Source organism: Pleurodeles waltl, chromosome 11 (genome assembly GCF_031143425.1).
Source record: "Pleurodeles waltl isolate 20211129_DDA chromosome 11, aPleWal1.hap1.20221129, whole genome shotgun sequence".
In the NCBI taxonomy this organism is placed as follows: domain Eukaryota; kingdom Metazoa; phylum Chordata; class Amphibia; order Caudata; family Salamandridae; genus Pleurodeles; species Pleurodeles waltl.
The window spans coordinates 941451977-941476672 of NC_090450.1; positions in this window are offsets into that span (position 1 = coordinate 941451977).

Here is a 24696-nt window from a genome sequence, read left to right on the forward strand (position 1 = left end):
CTGGCGTACCCCTGCATGACAAGGACATCAAGACCCACCTCTACCCAGAAGGCAGAGAGCTCTCCTTCAAGATCTTGTCCAGCAGCTACATCAACTTCCCGAATGACTGTCTCATCAACAAATAAGCCTATGTGTGGAAGGCTACCTGAAACTGAATACCTAGAAAATTGTGTATGTTCTACTTGCATCAGGAAGAGGCAAGCATTTATATAAATGGGCTCACAGCGGAGAACCTACAACTCTCAGGCAAAGACCTGTTTCGGATTTTGCATTAATATCAGCTTAGGTTCAAGACGCACATTTTTAAGAAGACCCAGACAGCTTGCCAAGAGCATCCCCCTTTCTGCAGGGTCAAGACATCCCACGTCTCCCACGTGGATGGCAACAGTGGTGTGGATGCTTGCATACCACATACTTATCCAGCACCTCTGAGGTGTGTTCTTCATGCAACCACTTAACTCATCAAGGGTCTGAGAAGGTCTGCCCACATCAAATCTCTGCTTCAGGTGCATCACTGTCTCCACATGACAGCCTGCATCACCTTTAAGACTGGTTGCATCATCTGTCAGGCAGATACATCTAACATGGTACCCTACCTTATTATAAGGTGAGATCTAGTGCAACACTTTACTGGCTTGACACAGAAAAAGTGAAGCCCAACATTACCTTGCTATACAGAGAAAAGCTGGGACTCCATCCGAACCATATCTGTCCCACACCCTCAATGCTACACCTCCAGAAGCAACCAAGGAGACTTCTTTAAGGAAGATCTTATCCACAAGTAACAGCTGCATCCACCAGATGGATGCCATATGAAGCAAGACACCCCTTCAGGTGCAAGTAGGTTTGCAGCTTTTGTTTACCCTGTAATGTTGATCACCACTCTGTTGCTTTACAGCTATATCTTTGCTTTAAACATATAAAAGGATGAATGAAGGGAACTGAATGTAGGAGGGGGTTCTCTCTTACCTCTATCCTCTATGCGCAATTATCTCAACTTGGATTCCTTGTTTTTTTGTGCTGGATCCATATCAGAACAAAACAGTGAAGTCTACCACCACCAACACCACTGATGGTGGAGGTCAGGGAGAAGGGCGTAAAGAGCACCAACTGTGGGAATTTGCTTCTACAGGATTACCATTTAAACACTCAAAAACAGCCATTAGTTTCCAATATCAAATATTAAAGAGACACACAGGGAGAAAAGTCAGGAAAGAAAAAATGTGGTTTAAAAATTGCGCTTTGAAATGTCCACCCAAGGCAAAGACTCCTATTTAGTGCATGGAGTTTGTTTGATGTGTCCTCTGTCTGTGTCCCCAACTCCACAATCCCACACCACACCTTGAGCAGGTGTGAGCAGTACGTGTTCCTGGGGAAAGTGGCATCATACCGCTACGTCATGTGGGCAGGGAGAACTCGAATTTGGGACTGAGCCAGTTACATAGGACAGCGAGGACGCACTAGGCAGTGCCTAATTTGTGCTTGTTGTTTCCGGTGCTGAGCACCAGCACTCATTTTTGAGGGCCGGGCTTATTCTTCTGTCTCAAGCCATTTGCTGCGAGCAAAAGACACATATGGGAAATACGGAGGAAGGGAAAAACCAGAAAGCGTCACAAAGGGAGAAAGTAGTAAGCTGCTAGAGTGAGCTGAAGGGCCAGGGAGAAGCTTTATATGGATTAAAGAGGCCAGAGATGGCTTCAGGATTACGCCGCCTCAGTATTCCGTGTTCAAACATTTAATTGCACCAACCGCAAGTTTCCGAGGAGGGCTTTGGGCACCGGCACATTTTTATTTACAAATTAAGCACTGGCACTAGGGTCATGTCCAGAAAGTGTTAGAGTGCAAACATTATTAATAAAAATTGTGTCATCAAAATATAATGTGACATAACATCTATTAAAAGGCCTATCTGAAATTAAGTATTAATAAATAAAAACGTGCAGCTGACATGGTGGACACCACAAACAACATGTATTATTATGAGAAAATACTGTCTAATGAAAATGTATTTTGCTTAATAATAATTAAATGTACTGAAAATTGAGTATTAATATGTACTAAAATCGTTAATAGTTTAAATATTATGAGATGTTTTATTCTTCAGGTTTAGAATTAGTTTTAAAAGGCCTCACGTTTTAGTAATTTTCCAGAGGCATTGTTTTAAAAGTGTTAACTCTGCAAAATAATGTTTTCTTCAAAAATCCTGTGTGACTTGCACAATGTGGAAAAATTATGTTCCTTGCTTGTAGCATTTGTTTCCTGAGATGAGATAATAACGTACGAACTAAACAACGGACTTCAGTGCTCAATGCTGTGTTTCATGTTACAGTATTTGTACTTGCTTGAGTTTTAGTTTTTGGCAGGAAGTTCATGTTATGTTTTTCGACACTGCTTAAATGTAATTATTGAGAGGAAACTGGTGATCAGAAGCAAGAGAAGAAGAGCCAATCGTGGGTGCAGAAAATGAAAAAAAACACTTCTGAAACGTGAATCATGGGTTATTGGTTGAACACTAAAACACGCCATCGTCTGACCAATAGAAACTTAGCTAGTTGCTTTCTACGATTTTAATATAGCAAAGTTTAGATGATGTAAGTGCAATTCCTTCCAGTTCTTAGTGGCATACAGATTCCATTTAACATCAGTGCTATTTAGACATCTTAGCTCTTTGTCTATGATTCTGTCAGTTCAGATGCATTAAGGCCAAACTTTACTGAACTGTTCCCTATTATGCTATTGTCCAATGAAGAAGACCAGAAGATGCCCCACTGGTGAAGACTTTGCTGCTTGCTGATGCATTTAGGAGAGGTATAACCAAATGTGCATTTGTTTTTTTGCAGAGTTTTATGTTTTCTCTCTTTAGAAAACCCAATCTGCTATTTTTGGTTAGCGCCATAGTCAGATGTTTCCCAAATTAATTTTTGTCTTCTTTTCTTTTTGAATGAAGCCCAACATGCTTATCGAATCAGAGTAATAGTTAAGGGTGCCAAAATGTAAATCCGACTGTTTCATATATTTCGATTGTAAATCATTCATATTTGTTAATTAAATGTATTCCGTTTCTATTATTCATCTGTGTAGGACGTTGGCTCTGTATGCACTATTTCAAAGTGAGGAATAGTATGCACAGAGTCCAAGGGTTCCCCTTAGAGGTAAGATAGTGGCAAAAAGAGATAATACTAATGCTCTATTTTGTGGTAGTGTGGTCGAGCAGTAGGCTTATCCAAGGAGTAGTGTTAAGCATTTGTTGTACATACACATAGACAATAAATGAGGTACACACACTCAGAGACAAATCCAGCCAATAGGTTTTTATATAGAAAAATATCTTTTCTTAGTTTATTTTAAGAACCACAGGTTCAAATTCTACATGTAATATCTCATTCGAAAGGTATTGCAGGTAAGTACTTTAGGAACTTCAAATCATCAAAATTGCATGTATACTTTTCAAGTTATTCACAAATAGCTGTTTTAAAAGTGGACACAGTGCAATTTTCACAGTTCCTAGGGGAGGTAAGTATTTGTTAGGTTAACCAGGTAAGTAAGACACTTACAGGGCTTAGTTCTGGGTCCAAGGTAGCCCACCGTTGGGGGTTCAGAGCAACCCCAAAGTCACCACACCAGCAGCTCAGGGCCGGTCAGGTGCAGAGTTCAAAGTGGTGCCCAAAACGCATAGGCTAGAATGGAGAGAAGGGGGTGCCCCGGTTCCGGTCTGCTTGCAGGTAAGTACCCGCGTCTTCGGAGGGCAGACCAGGGGGGTTTTGTAGGGCACCGGGGGGGACACAAGTCCACACAGAAATTTCACCCTCAGCGGCGCGGGGGCGGCCGGGTGCAGTGTAGAAACAAGCGTCGGGTTCGCAATGTTAGTCTATGAGAGATCTCGGGATCTCTTCAGCGCTGCAGGCAGGCAAGGGGGGGATTCCTCGGGGAAACCTCCACTTGGGTAAGGGAGAGGGACTCCTGGGGGTCACTTCTCCAGTGAAAGTCCGGTCCTTCAGGTCCTGGGGGCTGCGGGTGCAGGGTCTCTCCCAGGCGTCGGGACTTTAGGTTCAAAGAGTCGCGGTCAGGGGAAGCCTCGGGATTCCCTCTGCAGGCGGCGCTGTGGGGGCTCAGGGGGGACAGGTTTTGGTACTCACAGTATCAGAGTAGTCCTGGGGTCCCTCCTGAGGTGTTGGATCGCCACCAGCCGAGTCGGGGTCGCCGGGTGCAGTGTTGCAAGTCTCACGCTTCTTGCGGGGAGCTTGCAGGGTTCTTTAAAGCTGCTGGAAACAAAGTTGCAGCTTTTCTTGGAGCAGGTCCGCTGTCCTCGGGAGTTTCTTGTCTTTTCGAAGCAGGGGCAGTCCTCAGAGGATGTCGAGGTCGCTGGTCCCTTTGGAAGGCGTCGCTGGAGCAGGATCTTTGGAAGGCAGGAGACAGGCCGGTGAGTTTCTGGAGCCAAGGCAGTTGTCGTCTTCTGGTCTTCCTCTGCAGGGGTTTTCAGCTAGGCAGTCCTTCTTCTTGTAGTTGCAGGAATCTAATTTTCTAGGGTTCAGGGTAGCCCTTAAATACTAAATTTAAGGGCGTGTTTAGGTCTGGGGGGTTAGTAGCCAATGGCTACTAGCCCTGAGGGTGGGTACACCCTCTTTGTGCCTCCTCCCAAGGGGAGGGGGTCACAATCCTAACCCTATTGGGGGAATCCTCCATCTGCAAGATGGAGGATTTCTAAAAGTTAGAGTCACCTCAGCTCAGGACACCTTAGGGGCTGTCCTGACTGGCCAGTGACTCCTCCTTGTTGCTTTCTTTGTTCCCTCCAGCCTTGCCGCCAAAAGTGGGGGCCGTGGCCGGAGGGGGCGGGCAACTCCACTAAGCTGGAGTGCCCTGCTGGGCTGTGACAAAGGGGTGAGCCTTTGAGGCTCACCGCCAGGTGTCACAGCTCCTGCCTGGGGGAGGTGTTAGCATCTCCACCCAGTGCAGGCTTCGTCACTGGCCTCAGAGTGACAAAGGCACTCTCCCCATGGGGCCAGCAACATGTCTCTGGTGTGGCAGGCTGCTGGAACTAGTCAGCCTACACAGACAGTCGGTTAAGTTTCAGGGGGCACCTCTAAGGTGCCCTCTGGGGTGTGTTTTGCAATAAAATGTACACTGGCATCAGTGTGCATTTATTGTGCTGAGAAGTTTGATACCAAACTTCCCAGTTTTCAGTGTAGCCATTATGGTGCTGTGGAGTTCGTGTTTGACAGACTCCCAGACCATATACTCTTATGGCTACCCTGCACTTACAATGTCTAAGGTTTTGTTTAGACACTATAGGGGTACCATGCTCATGCACTGGTACCCTCACCTATGGTATAGTGCACCCTGCCTTAGGGCTGTAAGGCCTGCTAGAGGGGTGTCTTACCTATACTGCATAGGCAGTGAGAGGCTGGCATGGCACCCTGAGGGGAGTGCCATGTCGACTTACTCATTTTGTTCTCACTAGCACACGCAGGCTTGTAAGCAGTGTCTGTGCTGAGTGAGGGGTCTCTAGGGTGGCATAAGACATGCTGCAGCCCTTAGAGACCTTCCTTGGCATCAGGGCCCTTGGTACTAGAAGTACCAGTTACAAGGGACTTATCTGAATGCCAGGGTGTGCCAATTGTGGATACAATGGTACATTTTAGGTGAAGGAACACTGGTGCTGGGGCCTGGTTAGCAGGGTCCCAGCACTCTTCTCAGTCAAGTCAGCATCAGTATCAGGCAAAAAGTGGGGGGTAACTGCAACAGGGAGCCAGGATTTTGCATTAATATCAGCTTAGGTTCAAGACGCACATTTTTAAGAAGACCCAGACAGCTTGCCAAGAGCATCCCCCTTTCTGCAGGGTCAAGACATCCCACGTCTCCCACGTGGATGGCAACAGTGGTGTGGATGCTTGCATACCACATACTTATCCAGCACCTCTGAGGTGTGTTCTTCATGCAACCACTTAACTCATCAAGGGTCTGAGAAGGTCTGCCCACATCAAATCTCTGCTTCAGGTGCATCACTGTCTCCACATGACAGCCTGCATCACCTTTAAGACTGGTTGCATCATCTGTCAGGCAGATACATCTAACATGGTACCCTACCTTATTATAAGGTGAGATCTAGTGCAACACTTTACTGGCTTGACACAGAAAAAGTGAAGCCCAACATTACCTTGCTATACAGAGAAAAGCTGGGACTCCATCCGAACCATATCTGTCCCACACCCTCAATGCTACACCTCCAGAAGCAACCAAGGAGACTTCTTTAAGGAAGATCTTATCCACAAGTAACAGCTGCATCCACCAGATGGATGCCATATGAAGCAAGACACCCCTTCAGGTGCAAGTAGGTTTGCAGCTTTTGTTTACCCTGTAATGTTGATCACCACTCTGTTGCTTTACAGCTATATCTTTGCTTTAAACATATAAAAGGATGAATGAAGGGAACTGAATGTAGGAGGGGGTTCTCTCTTACCTCTATCCTCTATGCGCAATTATCTCAACTTGGATTCCTTGTTTTTTTGTGCTGGATCCATATCAGAACAAAACAGTGAAGTCTACCACCACCAACACCACTGATGGTGGAGGTCAGGGAGAAGGGCGTAAAGAGCACCAACTGTGGGAATTTGCTTCTACAGGATTACCATTTAAACACTCAAAAACAGCCATTAGTTTCCAATATCAAATATTAAAGAGACACACAGGGAGAAAAGTCAGGAAAGAAAAAATGTGGTTTAAAAATTGCGCTTTGAAATGTCCACCCAAGGCAAAGACTCCTATTTAGTGCATGGAGTTTGTTTGATGTGTCCTCTGTCTGTGTCCCCAACTCCACAATCCCACACCACACCTTGAGCAGGTGTGAGCAGTACGTGTTCCTGGGGAAAGTGGCATCATACCGCTACGTCATGTGGGCAGGGAGAACTCGAATTTGGGACTGAGCCAGTTACATAGGACAGCGAGGACGCACTAGGCAGTGCCTAATTTGTGCTTGTTGTTTCCGGTGCTGAGCACCAGCACTCATTTTTGAGGGCCGGGCTTATTCTTCTGTCTCAAGCCATTTGCTGCGAGCAAAAGACACATATGGGAAATACGGAGGAAGGGAAAAACCAGAAAGCGTCACAAAGGGAGAAAGTAGTAAGCTGCTAGAGTGAGCTGAAGGGCCAGGGAGAAGCTTTATATGGATTAAAGAGGCCAGAGATGGCTTCAGGATTACGCCGCCTCAGTATTCCGTGTTCAAACATTTAATTGCACCAACCGCAAGTTTCCGAGGAGGGCTTTGGGCACCGGCACATTTTTATTTACAAATTAAGCACTGGCACTAGGGTCATGTCCAGAAAGTGTTAGAGTGCAAACATTATTAATAAAAATTGTGTCATCAAAATATAATGTGACATAACATCTATTAAAAGGCCTATCTGAAATTAAGTATTAATAAATAAAAACGTGCAGCTGACATGGTGGACACCACAAACAACATGTATTATTATGAGAAAATACTGTCTAATGAAAATGTATTTTGCTTAATAATAATTAAATGTACTGAAAATTGAGTATTAATATGTACTAAAATCGTTAATAGTTTAAATATTATGAGATGTTTTATTCTTCAGGTTTAGAATTAGTTTTAAAAGGCCTCACGTTTTAGTAATTTTCCAGAGGCATTGTTTTAAAAGTGTTAACTCTGCAAAATAATGTTTTCTTCAAAAATCCTGTGTGACTTGCACAATGTGGAAAAATTATGTTCCTTGCTTGTAGCATTTGTTTCCTGAGATGAGATAATAACGTACGAACTAAACAACGGACTTCAGTGCTCAATGCTGTGTTTCATGTTACAGTATTTGTACTTGCTTGAGTTTTAGTTTTTGGCAGGAAGATCATGTTATGTTTTTCGACACTGCTTAAATGTAATTTGTAGGAAGTTGGCTCTGTATGTGCTATTTCAAAGTAAGGAATAGCATGCACAGAGTCCAAGGGTTCCCCTTAGAGGTAAAATAGTGGTAAAAATAGATAATACTAATGCTCTATTTTGTGGTAGTGTGGTCGAGCAGTAGGCTTATCCAAGGAGTAGTGTTAAGCATTTGTTGTACATACACGTAGACAATAAATGAGGTACACACACTCAGAGACAAATCCAGCCAATAGGTTTTTATATAGAAAAATATCTTTTCTTAGTTTATTTTACGAACCACAGGTTCAAATTCTACATGTAATATCTCATTCGAAAGGTATTGCAGGTAAGTACTTTAGGAACTTCAAATCATCAAAATTGCATGTATACTTTTCAAGTTATTCACAAATAGCTGTTTTAAAAGTGGACACTTAGTGCAATTTTCACAGTTCCTAGGGGAGGTAAGTATTTGTTAGGTTAACCAGGTAAGTAAGACACTTACAGGGCTTAGTTCTTGGTCCAAGGTAGCCCACCGTTGGGGGTTCAGAGCAACCCCAAAGTCACCACACCAGCAGCTCAGGGCCGGTCAGGTGCAGAGTTCAAAGTGGTGCCCAAAACACATAGGCTAGAATGGAGAGAAGGGGGTGCCCCGGTTCCGGTCTGCTTGCAGGTAAGTACCCGCGTCTTCGGAGGGCAGACCAGGGGGGTTTTGTAGGGCACCGGGGGGGACACAAGTCCACACAGAAATTTCACCCTCAGCAGCGCGGGGGCGGCCGGGTGCAGTGTAGGAACAGGCGTCTGGTTCGCAATGTTAGTCTATGAGAGATCTCGGGATCTCTTCAGCGCTGCAGGCAGGCAAGGGGGGGATTCCTCGGGGAAACCTCCACTTGGGCAAGGGAGAGGGACTCCTGGGGGTCACTTCTCCAGTGAAAGTCCGGTCCTTCAGGTCCTGGGGGCTGCGGGTGCAGGGTCTCTCCCAGGCGTCGGGACTTTAGGTTCAAAGAGTCGCGGTCAGGGGAAGCCTCGGGATTCCCTCTGCAGGCGGCGCTGTGGGGGCTCAGGGGGGACAGGTTTTGGTACTCACAGTATCAGAGTAGTCCTGGGGTCCCTCCTGAGGTGTCGGATCTCCACCAGCCGAGTCGGGGTCGCCGGGTGCAGTGTTGCAAGTCTCACGCTTCTTGCGGGGAGCTTGCAGGGTTCTTTAAAGCTGCTGGAAACAAAGTTGCAGCTTTTCTTGGAGCAGGTCCGCTGTCCTCGGGAGTTTCTTGTCTTTTCGAAGCAGGGGCAGTCCTCAGAGGATGTCGAGGTCGCTGGTCCCTTTGGAAGGCGTCGCTGGAGCAGGATCTTTGGAAGGCAGGAGACAGGCCGGTGAGTTTCTGGAGCCAAGGCAGTTGTCGTCTTCTGGTCTTCCTCTGCAGGGGGTTTCAGCTAGGCAGTCCTTCTTCTTGTAGTTGCAGGAATCTAATTTTCTAGGGTTCAGGGTAGCCCTTAAATACTAAATTTAAGGGCGTGTTTAGGTCTGGGGGGTTAGTAGCCAATGGCTACTAGCCCTGAGGGTGGGTACACCCTCTTTGTGCCTCCTCCCAAGGGGAGGGGGTCACAATCCTAACCCTATTGGGGGAATCCTCCATCTGCAAGATGGAGGATTTCTAAAAGTTAGAGTCACTTCAGCTCAGGACACCTTAGGGGCTGTCCTGACTGGCCAGTGACTCCTCCTTGTTGCTTTCTTTGTTCCCTCCAGCCTTGCCGCCAAAAGTGGGGGCCGTGGCCGGAGGGGGCGGGCAACTCCACTAAGCTGGAGTGCCCTGCTGGGCTGTGACAAAGGGGTGAGCCTTTGAGGCTCACCGCCAGGTGTTACAGCTCCTGCCTGGGGGAGGTGTTAGCATCTCCACCCAGTGCAGGCTTTGTTACTGGCCTCAGAGTGACAAAGGCACTCTCCCCATGGGGCCAGCAACATGTCTCTAGTGTGGCAGGCTGCTGGAACCAGTCAGCCTACACAGATAGTTGGTTAAGTTTCAGGGGGCACCTCTAAGGTGCCCTCTGTGGTGTATTTTACAATAAAATGTACACTGGCATCAGTGTGCATTTATTGTGCTGAGAAGTTTGATACCAAACTTCCCAGTTTTCAGTGTAGCCATTATGGTGCTGTGGAGTTCGTGTTTGACAGACTCCCAGACCATATACTCTTATGGCTACCCTGCACTTACAATGTCTAAGGTTTTGTTTAGACACTGTAGGGGTACCATGCTCATGCACTGGTACCCTCACCTATGGTATAGTGCACCCTGCCTTAGGGCTGTAAGGCCTGCTAGAGGGGTGTCTTACCTATACTGCATAGGCAGTGAGAGGCTGGCATGGCACCCTGAGGGGAGTGCCATGTCGACTTACTCGTTTTGTCCTCACTAGCACACACAAGCTGGCAAGCAGTGTGTCTGTGCTGAGTGAGAGGTCTCCAGGGTGGCATAAGACATGCTGCAGCCCTTAGAGACCTTCCTTGGCATCAGGGCCCTTGGTACTAGAAGTACCAGTTACAAGGGACTTATCTGGATGCCAGGGTCTGCCAATTGTGGATACAAAAGTACAGGTTAGGGAAAGAACACTGGTGCTGGGGCCTGGTTAGCAGGCCTCAGCACACTTTCAATTGTAAACATAGCATCAGCAAAGGCAAAAAGTCAGGGGGCAACCATGCCAAGGAGGCATTTCCTTACACAACCCCCCCCCAAACGAAAGAGGATGAGACTAACCTTTCCCAAGAGAGTCTTCATTTTCTAAGTGGAAGAACCTGGAAAGGCCATCTGCATTGGCATGGGCAGTCCCAGGTCTGTGTTCCACTATAAAGTCCATTCCCTGTAGGGAGATGGACCACCTCAACAGTTTAGGATTTTCACCTTTCATTTGCATCAGTCATTTGAGAGGTCTGTGGTCAGTTTGAACTAGGAAGTGAGTCCCAAAGAGGTATGGTCTCAGCTTCTTCAGGGACCAAACCACAGCAAAGGCCTCCCTCTCAATGGCACTCCAACGCTGCTCCCTGGGGAGTAACCTCCTGCTAATGAAAGCAACAGGCTGGTCAAGGCCATCATCATTTGTTTGGGACAAAACTGCCCCTATCCCATGTTCAGAGGCATCAGTCTGCACAATGAACTGCTTAGAATAATCTGGAGCTTTTAGAACTGGTGCTGAGCACATTGCTTGTTTCAGGGTGTCAAAGGCCTGTTGGCATTCCACAGTCCAGTTCACTTTCTTGGGCATTTTCTTGGAGGTGAGTTCAGTGAGGGCTGTCACAATGGATCCATATCCCTTCACAAACCTCCTGTAATACCCAGTCAAGCCAAGGAATGCCCTGACTTGAGTCTGGGTTTTTGGAGCTACCCAGTCCAGAATAGTCTGGATCTTGGGTTGGAGTGGCTGAACTTGGCCTCCACCTACAAGGTGGCCCAAGTAAACCACAGTTCCCTGCCCTATCTGGCATTTGGATGCCTTGATAGAGAGGCCTGCAGATTGCAGAGCCTTCAAAACCTTCTTCAGGTGGACCAGGTGATCCTGCCAGGTGGAGCTAAAGACAGCAATATCATCAAGATAAGCTGTGCTAAAGGACTCCAAGCCAGCAAGGACTTGATTCACCAACCTTTGGAAGGTGGCAGGGGCATTCTTTAAACCAAAGGGCATAACAGTAAACTGATAATGCCCATCAGGTGTGGAGAATGCTGTTTTCTCTTTTGCTCCAGGTGCCATTTTTATTTGCCAGTACCCTGCTGTCAAGTCAAAGGTACTTAAGAATTTGGCAGCACCTAATTTGTCTATGAGCTCATCAGCTCTTGGAATTGGATGAGCATCTGTCTTGGTGACAGAATTGAGCCCTCTGTAGTCCACACAAAACCTCATCTCTTTCTTTCCATCTTTGGTGTGAGGTTTGGGGACTAAGACCACTGGGCTAGCCCAGGGGCTGTCAGAGCGCTCAATTACTCCCAATTCCAGCATCTTGTGGACTTCCACCTTGATGCTTTCTTTAACATGGTCAGATTGTCTAAAGATTTTGTTCTTGACAGGCATGCTGTCTCCTGTGTCCACATCATGGGTACACAGGTGTGTCTGACCAGGGGTTAAGGAGAAGAGTTCAGGAAACTGTTGTAGGACTCTCCTACAATCAGCTTGCTGTTGGCCAGAGAGGGTGTCTGAGTAGATCACTCCATCTACTGTGCCATCTTTTGGGTCTGATGACAGAAGATCAGGGAGAGGTTCACTCTCTGCCTCCTGATCCTCATCTGTTACCATCAACAGATTGACATCAGCCCTGTCGTGGAAGAGCTTAAGGCGGTTTACATGGATCACCCTCTTGGGGCTCCTGCTTGTGCCCAGGTCCACCAGGTAGGTGACCTGACTCTTCCTTTCTAGTACTGGGTAAGGGCCACTCCATTTGTCCTGGAGTGCCCTGGGAGCCACAGGCTCCAGAACCCAGACTTTCTGCCCTGGTTGGAACTCAACCAGTGCAGCCTTTTGGTCATACCAAAACTTCTGGAGCTGTTGGCTGGCCTTAAGGTTTTTGGTTGCCTTTTCCATGTACTCTGCCATTCTAGAGCGAAGGCCAAGTACATAGTCCACTATGTCCTGTTTAGGCTCATGGAGAGGTCTCTCCCAGCCTTCTTTAACAAGGGCAAGTGGTCCCCTTACAGGATGACCAAACAGAAGTTCAAAGGGTGAGAATCCTACTCCCTTCTGTGGCACCTCTCTGTAAGCGAAAAGCAGACATGGCAAGAGGACATCCCATCTCCTTTTGAGTTTTTCTGGGAGCCCCATGATCATGCCTTTTAATGTCTTGTTGAATCTCTCAACCAAGCCATTAGTTTGTGGATGGTATGGTGTAGTGAATTTATAAGTCACTCCACACTCATTCCACATGTGCTTTAGGTATGCTGACATGAAGTTGGTACCTCTGTCAGACACCACCTCCTTAGGGAAACCCACTCTGGTAAAGATACCAATGAGGGCCTTGGCTACTGCAGGGGCAGTAGTCGACCTAAGGGGAATAGCTTCAGGATACCTGGTAGCATGATCCACTACTACCAGGATATACATATTTCCTGAGGCTGTGGGAGGTTCTAGTGGACCAACTATGTCCACACCCACTCTTTCAAAGGGCACCCCCACCACTGGAAGTGGAATGAGGGGGGCCTTTGGATGCCCACCTGTCTTACCACTGGCTTGACAGGTGGGGCAGGAGAGGCAAAACTCCTTAACCATGTTGGACATATTGGGCCAGTAGAAGTGGTTGACTAACCTCTCCCACGTCTTGGTTTGTCCCAAATGTCCAGCAAGGGGAATGTCATGGGCCAATGTTAGGATGAACTTCCTGAACAGCTGAGGCACTACCACTCTCCTAGTGGCACCAGGTTTGGGGTCTCTGGCCTCAGTGTACAGGAGTCCATCTTCCCAATAGACCCTATGCGTTCCATTTTTCTTGCCTTTGGACTCTTCAGCAGCTTGCTGCCTAAGGCCTTCAAGAGAGGGACAGGTTTCTTGTCCCTTACACAGCTCCTCCCTTGAGGGTCCCCCTGGGCCTAAGAGCTCAACCTGATAAGGTTCAAGCTCCAAAGGCTCAGTTCCCTCAGAGGGCAGAACTTCTTCCTGAGAAGAGAGGTTCCCTTTCTTTTGCTGTGTTGCAGTTGGCTTCCCAACTGACTTTCCTGTTCTCTTGGTAGGCTGGGCCATTTTTCCAGACTCCAGCTCTACTTTTTCACCCTGTGCCTTGCATTGTGCTCTTGTTTTCACACACACCAGTTCAGGGATACCCAGCATTGCTGCATGGGTTTTTAGCTCTACCTCAGCCCATGCTGAGGACTCCAGGTCATTTCCAAGCAGACAGTCCACTGGGATATTTGAGGAGACCACCACCTGTTTCAGGCCATTGACCCCTCCCCATTCTAAAGTAACCATTGCCATGGGATGTACTTTTCTCTGATTGTCAGCGTTGGTGACTGTGTAAGTTTTTCCAGTCAGGTATTGGCCAGGGGAAACCAGTTTCTCTGTCACCATGGTGACACTGGCACCTGTATCCCTCAGGCCCTCTATTCTAGTCCCATTAATTAAGAGTTGCTGTCTGTATTTTTGCATGTTAGGCGGCCAGACAGCTAGTGTGGCTAAATCCACCCCACCCTCAGAAACTAGAGTAGCTTCAGTGTGGACCCTGATTTGCTCTGGGCACACTGTTGATCCCACTTGGAGACTAGCCATACCAGTGTTACCTGGATGGGAGTTTGGAGTGGAACCTTTCTTGGGACAGGCCTTGTCTCCAGTTTGGTGTCCATGCTGTTTACAGCTATGACACCAGGCCTTTTTGGGATCAAAGTTTTTACCCTTGTACCCATTGTTTTGTGAAGAGGCTCTGGGCCCACCCTCCTGTGCAGGTTTTTGGGGGCCTGTAGAAGACTCTTTACTATTTTTAGTTTTGGTTGTCTCATCACCCTTCCCCTGGGGAGTCTTTGTGACCCCTTTCTTTTGGTCACCCCCTGTTGAAGTCTTGGACACCCTTGTCTTGACCCAATGGTCCGCCTTCTTTCCCAATTCTTGGGGAGAAATTGGTCCTAGGTCTACCAGATGCTGATGCAGTTTATCATTGAAACAATTACTTAACAGGTGTTCTTTCACAAATAAATTGTACAGCCCATCATAATTACTTACACCACTGCCTTGAATCCAACCATCTAGTGTTTTCACTGAGTAGTCTACAAAGTCAACCCAGGTCTGGCTCGAGGATTTTTGAGCCCCCCTGAATCTAATCCTATACTCCTCAGTGGAGAATCCAAAGCCCTCAATCAGGGTACCCTTCATGAGGTCATAAGATTCTGCATCTTGTCCAGAGAGTGTGAGGAGTCTATCCCTACACTTTCCTGTGAACATTTCCCAAAGGAGAGCACCCCAGTGAGATCTGTTCACTTTTCTGGTTACACAAGCCCTCTCAAAAGCTGTGAACCATTTGGTGATGTCATCACCATCTTCATATTTAGTTACAATCCCTTTAGGGATTTTCAACATGTCAGGAGAATCTCTGACCCTATTTATGTTGCTGCCACCATTGATGGGTCCTAGGCCCATCTCTTGTCTTTCCCTCTCTATGGCTAGGATCTGTCTTTCCAAAGCCAATCTTTTGGCCATCCTGGCTAACTGGATGTCCTCTTCACTGGGGCTATCCTCAGTGATTTCAGAGGTGTTGGTCTCTCCTGTGAGGGAACCAGCATCTCTGACTATTATTTTAGGAGTCAGGGTTTGAGGGACCCTGTTCTCCCTAGATAGGACTGGTAGGGGGGAATTGTCCTCCAAGTCACTATCCTCTTCCTCTGAGTTGCCACCCTCAGAGGGGTTGGCCTTTTCAAACTCTGCCAAAAGCTCCCGGAGCTGTATTTTGGTAGGTTTGGGGCCCATTGTTATTTTCTTTATTTTACAGAGTGACCTTAGCTCCCTCATCTTAAGATGGAGGTAAGGTGTGGTGTCGAGTTCCACCACAGTCACATCTGTGCTAGACATTTTGCTTCTAAAAGTTGGAATACTTTTTAAGAATCTACAACTGGTTCTAGAATCTAATTCAAACTTTTACAAACTTTTAAACTCTAAAAGAAATGCTAAACAGGATCTAACACAAGGCCCTAGCAGGTCTTTTAAGAATTTAGAAAACTTTTCAAATTGCAAAAATCAATTTCTAATGACAATTTTGGAATTTGTCGTGTGATCAGGTATTGGCTGAGTAGTCCAGCAAATGCAAAGTCTTGTACCCCACCGCTGATCCACCAATGTAGGAAGTTGGCTCTGTATGTGCTATTTCAAAGTAAGGAATAGCATGCACAGAGTCCAAGGGTTCCCCTTAGAGGTAAAATAGTGGTAAAAATAGATAATACTAATGCTCTATTTTGTGGTAGTGTGGTCGAGCAGTAGGCTTATCCAAGGAGTAGTGTTAAGCATTTGTTGTACATACACGTAGACAATAAATGAGGTACACACACTCAGAGACAAATCCAGCCAATAGGTTTTTATATAGAAAAATATCTTTTCTTAGTTTATTTTACGAACCACAGGTTCAAATTCTACATGTAATATCTCATTCGAAAGGTATTGCAGGTAAGTACTTTAGGAACTTCAAATCATCAAAATTGCATGTATACTTTTCAAGTTATTCACAAATAGCTGTTTTAAAAGTGGACACTTAGTGCAATTTTCACAGTTCCTAGGGGAGGTAAGTATTTGTTAGGTTAACCAGGTAAGTAAGACACTTACAGGGCTTAGTTCTTGGTCCAAGGTAGCCCACCGTTGGGGGTTCAGAGCAACCCCAAAGTCACCACACCAGCAGCTCAGGGCCGGTCAGGTGCAGAGTTCAAAGTGGTGCCCAAAACACATAGGCTAGAATGGAGAGAAGGGGGTGCCCCGGTTCCGGTCTGCTTGCAGGTAAGTACCCGCGTCTTCGGAGGGCAGACCAGGGGGGTTTTGTAGGGCACCGGGGGGGACACAAGTCCACACAGAAATTTCACCCTCAGCAGCGCGGGGGCGGCCGGGTGCAGTGTAGGAACAGGCGTCGGGTTCGCAATGTTAGTCTATGAGAGATCTCGGGATCTCTTCAGCGCTGCAGGCAGGCAAGGGGGGGATTCCTCGGGGAAACCTCCACTTGGGCAAGGGAGAGGGACTCCTGGGGGTCACTTCTCCAGTGAAAGTCCGGTCCTTCAGGTCCTGGGGGCTGCGGGTGCAGGGTCTCTCCCAGGCGTCGGGACTTTAGGTTCAAAGAGTCGCGGTCAGGGGAAGCCTCGGGATTCCCTCTGCAGGCGGCGCTGTGGGGGCTCAGGGGGGACAGGTTTTGGTACTCACAGTATCAGAGTAGTCCTGGGGTCCCTCCTGAGGTGTCGGATCTCCACCAGCCGAGTCGGGGTCGCCGGGTGCAGTGTTGCAAGTCTCACGCTTCTTGCGGGGAGCTTGCAGGGTTCTTTAAAGCTGCTGGAAACAAAGTTGCAGCTTTTCTTGGAGCAGGTCCGCTGTCCTCGGGAGTTTCTTGTCTTTTCGAAGCAGGGGCAGTCCTCAGAGGATGTCGAGGTCGCTGGTCCCTTTGGAAGGCGTCGCTGGAGCAGGATCTTTGGAAGGCAGGAGACAGGCCGGTGAGTTTCTGGAGCCAAGGCAGTTGTCGTCTTCTGGTCTTCCTCTGCAGGGGTTTTCAGCTAGGCAGTCCTTCTTCTTGTAGTTGCAGGAATCTAATTTTCTAGGGTTCAGGGTAGCCCTTAAATACTAAATTTAAGGGCGTGTTTAGGTCTGGGGGGTTAGTAGCCAATGGCTACTAGCCCTGAGGGTGGGTACACCCTCTTTGTGCCTCCTCCCAAGGGGAGGGGGTCACAATCCTAACCCTATTGGGGGAATCCTCCATCTGCAAGATGGAGGATTTCTAAAAGTTAGAGTCACTTCAGCTCAGGACACCTTAGGGGCTGTCCTGACTGGCCAGTGACTCCTCCTTGTTGCTTTCTTTGTTCCCTCCAGCCTTGCCGCCAAAAGTGGGGGCCGTGGCCGGAGGGGGCGGGCAACTCCACTAAGCTGGAGTGCCCTGCTGGGCTGTGACAAAGGGGTGAGCCTTTGAGGCTCACCGCCAGGTGTTACAGCTCCTGCCTGGGGGAGGTGTTAGCATCTCCACCCAGTGCAGGCTTTGTTACTGGCCTCAGAGTGACAAAGGCACTCTCCCCATGGGGCCAGCAACATGTCTCTAGTGTGGCAGGCTGCTGGAACCAGTCAGCCTACACAGATAGTTGGTTAAGTTTCAGGGGGCACCTCTAAGGTGTCCTCTGTGGTGTATTTTACAATAAAATGTACACTGGCATCAGTGTGCATTTATTGTGCTGAGAAGTTTGATACCAAACTTCCCAGTTTTCAGTGTAGCCATTATGGTGCTGTGGAGTTCGTGTTTGACAGACTCCCAGACCATATACTCTTATGGCTACCCTGCACTTACAATGTCTAAGGTTTTGTTTAGACACTGTAGGGGTACCATGCTCATGCACTGGTACCCTCACCTATGGTATAGTGCACCCTGCCTTAGGGCTGTAAGGCCTGCTAGAGGGGTGTCTTACCTATACTGCATAGGCAGTGAGAGGCTGGCATGGCACCCTGAGGGGAGTGCCATGTCGACTTACTCGTTTTGTCCTCACTAGCACACACAAGCTGGCAAGCAGTGTGTCTGTGCTGAGTGAGAGGTCTCCAGGGTGGCATAAGACATGCTGCAGCCCTTAGAGACCTTCCTTGGCATCAGGGCCCTTGGTACTAGAAGTACCAGTTACAAGGGACTTATCTGGATGCCAGGGTCTGCCAATTGTGGATACAAAAGTACAGGTTAGGGAAAGAACACTGGTGCTGGGGCCTGGTTAGCAGGCCTCAGCACACTTTCAATTGTAAACATAGCATCAGCAAAGGCAAAAAGTCAGGGGGCAACCATGCCAAGGAGGCATTTCCTTACATAATTATTGAGAGGAAACTGGTGATCAGAAGCAAGAGAAGAAGAGCCAATCGTGGGTGCAGAAAATGAAAAAAAACACTTCTGAAACGTGAATCATGGGTTATTGGTTGAACACTAAAACACGCCATCGTCTGACCAATAGAAACTTAGCTAGTTGCTTTCTACGATTTTAATATAGCAAAGTTTAGATGATGTAAGTGCAATTCCTTCCAGTTCTTAGTGGCATACAGATTCCATTTAACATCAGTGCTATTTAGACATCTTAGCTCTTTGTCTATGATTCTGTCAGTTCAGATGCATTAAGGCCAAACTTTACTGAACTGTTCCCTATTATGCTATTGTCCAATGAAGAAGACCAGAAGATGCCCCACTGGTGAAGACTTTGCTGCTTGCTGATGCATTTAGGAGAGGTATAACCAAATGTGCATTTGTTTTTTTGCAGAGTTTTATGTTTTCTCTCTTTAGAAAACCCAATCTGCTATTTTTGGTTAGCGCCATAGTCAGATGTTTCCCAAATTAATTTTTGTCTTCTTTTCTTTTTGAATGAAGCCCAACATGCTTATCGAATCAGAGTAATAGTTAAGGGTGCCAAAATGTAAATCCGACTGTTTCATATATTTCGATTGTAAATCATTCATATTTGTTAATTAAATGTATTCCGTTTCTATTATTCATCTGTTATTTGGTCAGCCTGTGTTATTCTTGTACCTATATCATTTGGTCTTGCGTTTGATTTACGTGATCTTAGTATTGTTAATATAAAGGGCAATAAATGTTTGAACTTTTCTAAACTGGCATGGTGATTCACAGCCACATAGGTCATGGTGCATGTAAATTACTGACTCCAAAATTGAAATCAATATTTATTGTTAATGTTGTTTGTTAGGACATTATCACACTCCTATCTGAGTCCAAAGATTTTGTGTTGACTGCTAAGGGTAATAGATGGCTACCCTACACGTGTTACCTTATAAATAAAATATCAAAAGAAATATGAGGCTGGACACGCCCACAAGAGGGAGAACCCCCCTTTCCACACGTTGCAGGCGGAGGGGCACTCACATTCCACCTGGTATTCACGCTGCCGGCACGGGCCTCTTTATCATTGGTGCAGCAGGTGCAGTGTCACCGGAACCCAGGGGAGTTAGAAACCCACTTCAGGTCGTTTGTGACTGTCTTTTACTCAGTGCTTAATTTGTAAAGAGAAAAGTGCCGGTGCTCAGAGCTCTCCTCTGAAACACGCGGCTGCTGCAGTTAAATGTGTGAGCACGGAATACGGAGGCAGCGTAATCCTGAAGGCATATCGGGCCTCTTTAATCCATTTACAGCCACTCCCTGCCCCTTTGGCTCACTCTTGCAGCTTTCTGCTTTCTACCTTTGTGGCGCTTTTTCGTTTTTCCCTTTCTCCGTCTTTCCCATATGTGTCTTTTGCCCGCAGCAAATGCTTGAGGCAGAAGACTAAGCCCCGGCCCTCAAAAATAAGTGCCGGTGCTCAGCACCGGAAACAACAAGCACAAATTAAGCACTGCATTTACTACCCAGTTAGGGATCAAGTAGAGGCACTTTAATTGTCTGAATTAGGGCACACGGTACCTTCGCCACGCCACTGCCAGTCTTTCCAATAAGTGACTTTCAAGTGTCCCAGAGTCATGATAGGTCCTTTGGAATTCTATGGTACTCGCGTTATGATGAACGGTGGGCACCGAACCGTGTGCCCTTATGGACTGAGGAAGGACCTTTCATGCTGTTTCCAGGTGTCAGCAAGGATGCAGTGTTACAGTGCTAGCCTTTGCAGTTACATCATTTATCATTCCTCTCAGGTGTTAGTTAATTTCAATCAACTGGCCTGGACCAGAACTGGAACTCTTAGAATTTGTTAATTTTTTCGACTAAACACCAGGAAATGAGCACTCTTTCCGTGGGGACATGGTGCCACATCCAATATTACTTGGCAGCTGGGGAGGAGAGTCGAGGGCTGTGGAATTTTGGATTTCAAGCACATACCGAAGCCCTAAAGAACGGAAAGCGGGCTCTCTTTGAAACCTTATTTTTACCACCATACATCTGGGCTAGAATGAGGAAACGCGTGTTTTTTCTGAGTGGCTATACTTTCAATAGGATAATCCAGTGCAGCGTTTAAATTACGACTATTTCTACATTGTAAATGCAGATGCTGCCATCTTGTGGCTGCGCGCTCGAACTGCAGCTCTAAATTCCCTGACGCTAACTTTCTTTACCTACAGCTATGTGGTAGGAATTTCAGCAGCTGAAGCCGCTGTCTGTGATCTCCCAGCCCAAAGTGCCCGCTTCCAAACCCTACCGATCCAGGAGGTAGGCTACCGATTTTTCAACCAAACCACAGCCAACACATATATTGGAGCCATCATCCTAGGACTATAGGAGAAGATCTGGTTGAAGTTGAATATAAAAAGAGGTGAATCCCCTTGACATTCTGGAATAGATGTCAATGAGGTGAAGATTGGTTAAGTGCTCAAAAGTCACTAATTAAATGTGCACATCTGCACCGCCCATGAACACATACCAGAGATCACCTTACAACAGCACATTAAGGCAGAACTCTGAACATATACCCAAATATGGAATTAACTGGCTGCGAAGGTATGTACACAATAACAGCTCCTTCCATCAGTTGCCTACCACAAAAACTAAGCCAGGCAAGGGCAGGCCTCTCCAGTGGTACAGTGCTGACGCGTATACCCCGTTTTCATTACTTTTCTAATCTGCAGTGTTAGAATCTACTTTGTCTTTTGCCCCCTCCCCGGGCATAACATGGCTCCAGGCAGTGCTTTAAATGGGCAGGTACTGTCCGGCACTGAGCAACTGGACTTCTTTATTTTTAAAGGGAGAGTACCTGCACTTCTCAGCACTGCTGCAATAGATTTAATGGGAAAGTACCAGTACTTTTCAGGAGCAAACAGGTACTCTATATATTGAGTGCCCGCACTTCTATATTTGCGTTTAAAGCACTGGCTCCAGGTAGCGACCTGTGAAGGGTAGGCCTGGCTCCTCAGCTACGCAGGCACAGCCATTGCTCAAAGGCCCCACCCCCTCTCCATGGCCACGTCCCTTGACAGCAGTTTGTGTCACAAAGTAGAACATATTCTCAGGTTTGCAAGTTGCAATTAGCACCCACACAAACCTTTAAATAGGCAAGCATCCTTCCACATCTTTCACCCCTCCATTTTAGCCGCATCACCCAACTAACAAGAACACACGACCATTGCTTACAAGAGCAACTCATTAGTCCTCCTTTTCAAATCCACTCCTATCATTTTATCCCTACCATAAACTCTCGTGAACAGACAAAAAATCAAGATCACAGTCTTAACCCAGCTAATGCACAAGGGAAAAACAAAATCAAACAAGCATTTTCAATGCAACGGGTCTCGCATTTGCTCGAGTTAGAGCTATTAGCGTTGTAAATTCCTAGCCGGACTTTTCTTGCCACACAGATTAAAAGAAAAAAAACACAGCGGAATCGCATATTGTAAAATGCAGCGCAATCGTGCTGAAATTGTAAACGGAAAAACTGAGTGCGGTCGCACTATGTAAACCTCAGCCCAATCATGCTGCATGTTAAATAAACAGAGAAAGTAGTCCAGAAACCATGCTGAAAACATTGAGCCTCGTATGTTTTCAGTAGTTTACCGGTGCTGTATAGGTTAAGGCATGGCGTATGCATGCCTTTCACAAATAAAAGCAAGCAGATTTTAAAAGGTAAGCCCATGAACCAATGAAAGTGACTGACGTGACATGGGCGTTGTTGGAATCCCAAACAGAGATTACTATAGGGGACAGAGCACTTTGCACTTACCCCTAAAAATTGTACTAACCCACTAAATAGTAATCTTGGGTTCCAGAGTAGAGTGCCACTCGCTTCGAAGAAGCACTTTAGTGTCTCGTCAGGGGTTGTAAGAGCTGTATAAATACATTTATAATTACAATTTACTGTTACAATTGGGTATAGCTCATGTTATCTACCTGTACCACAGATCCCTAGGCTGCTGCCACCGGTAGAACGTATGAAGCAGCCCCATCACCAGCATTGATTTCTGAGAAAAAGAAACTCATAAGAAACAGGAGTGACCCATAATGCCAAGGGAATCGGGGTCAATGTGATTATGTAAACCAACAGTTCATCAAGGGTTCATTCAATAATGAAACACGTAAAGAATAGCAAACATATTACTATAACCAATACATGTTCCGTAACATTAGCTGTTTATAGTAATTTATTTGCTGTTTATTGTGCATTTTGTTATGTGCATATGTAAAGTGCACTTTCACCTGCAATAGTATCCTGGTGCTGAGCAGGTGTGTGTACCTAGCCTTGCCTGTGGTAGGTTGGTTAATTGAAAAGCCAGGTCTTAAGCTTCTTGCGGAATCCGAGAAGAGAGAAAGAGGCTCTTATGTCGAGTAGGAAACCATTCCATGCGTTAAGGGTGATGTAAGAGAACGTCTGTCCTCCCAATCTGGTTTTGTGTGTGGGATGTGTGCAAGTAGGAGTCCTGTGGAGCAATAATATCTAGGTGGTTGGTGGAAGGAGATGCAACTGTTCAGGTAGGTGGGGCCTAAATTGTGCTGTGCCTTGACTGTGTGTGAGGAGTTTCAAATGAGTTTGTTTGTATGTCGGGAATCTGTGGAGCTCCCTGAGGTGTGGTGTGATGTGAGTTCTATGTGGGAGGTTGAGGTTGACTCTGGCTGCCGAGTTCTAGATGGTTTGCAGTCTTCTAGTGAGTTGCTTGTTGATCTAGGCATAGATGGTGTTCTCCTAATCCAACTTACTGGTGACTAGGGTGTGAGTGCCAGTTTTTATAGTGTTGGTTGGGAGCAATTTCAAGATTTTCCTCAGCATCTTCAGGGTGTGGGAGCAGGATGCAGCGACTACATTGAGTTTTGCACTCATTTCCAGTTTGTTCTTGTTGATTATTGTTAGGTTCTAGGTTGGGTGCTGGGTGTGGGTATTAGTCCAAGTTCGGTCAGCCACCATTTTGAGTCCTATGGTGAGGTGTTCTTTCTGAAGATCACAATTTCTGTCTTGTCAGTGTTGAGCTTGAGACAGATGGCTTTCTTCCAAATAGCAACCTTGGTCATGCAGGCAGTGAACTTGTTTCCTGTGTTGGGGGTCTTATCCGAGATGGAGAGTATGAGTTGCACGTTGTCGGCGTAGGAGAGGATATTGATTTTGTGTGCACGGATTATGTTGGCCAGAGGGACCATGAATGCATTGAAGAGGGTGGGGATGAGTGATGAACCTTGAGGCACCACACAGATGAGCGTGTGGGCTTCCGAGAAGTAAGGTGCCAGGTTGACAGCTTGTGTTTCATCTGTTAAGAAGGAGCAGATCCAGTAGAGATTGGGCCCTTAAATATCTGTCTTGTGGAGGTGCCTGATGAGGATGAAGTGTGATACTGTTAAATGCTTCCAAGAGGTTCTGGAGAATGAGGACTGCTGTGTCTCGTCTGTCAAGGATCATGCATCTGTAGTGGTGATGAGTGCTGTTTCTGTACTCTAGTTGGCCCTGAATCTGGACTGCGTGGTGTCAAGAAGCTGGTGATACCTGAGGTGAGGTGTCAGTTAATTTGTTTCTCCAAGACTTTTACTGGGTATGATAGAAGGGAGATGGGTCTGTAGGTGGAAACTATGGCTTGGTCAGCACACGCTTCCTGGAACAGGAGCAAGATGAAGGCATGTTTCCAGCTGTTTGGGATTGTGGCTGAGTCAATGGAGGCATTGAGGATGGGTGTTAGTGCTTTGCCGATCAGTAGGAGTTCTTTGGTGTGGGTTTGGTGGGAGCAATGGTTAGATGGGGCCCCAAGTGGATGGTCTTCATGGTGGCAGCGATTTCGACAGTGGTGACAGTGGGCCACAAGGTCAGGGTTTGTTCTTCATGCATGATGGGAAGTTGAGTTGCAACAGTGACGGGTGCGGTTGAGGGTCGAAGATGCTGTATATGGAGGTGATTTTGTTACAGATGAGTTCTGAGAGCTTGTTGCAAAGGTCTTGTGAAGGGGTGATGTTGCTAGAGGCAGCAGGAGGCATGGTGAAATCTTTGATGATGATTTGTGAAGATTTCCTTGCTGGTGTTAGTGACAGCATTGATGCTCTCTGTCAGAGATGTGCGCTTGGTGTTCTGTATTTACTGGTGGTAGCATCAGAGGGCTTTCATACTGAATGAACCTTAGGTGAACTGTTTTTTTTACATGGTTGTGGAAAAGAAACCCAGCAAAGATGAATCTGGAATATTCAAGCAATGCCGCCCTTTAAATGTCCACGCAAGTTGTGTTTAACAGCAAAACAAAAGAGTTTAATGGACTGTTTGTGGCTCAAAAAATAT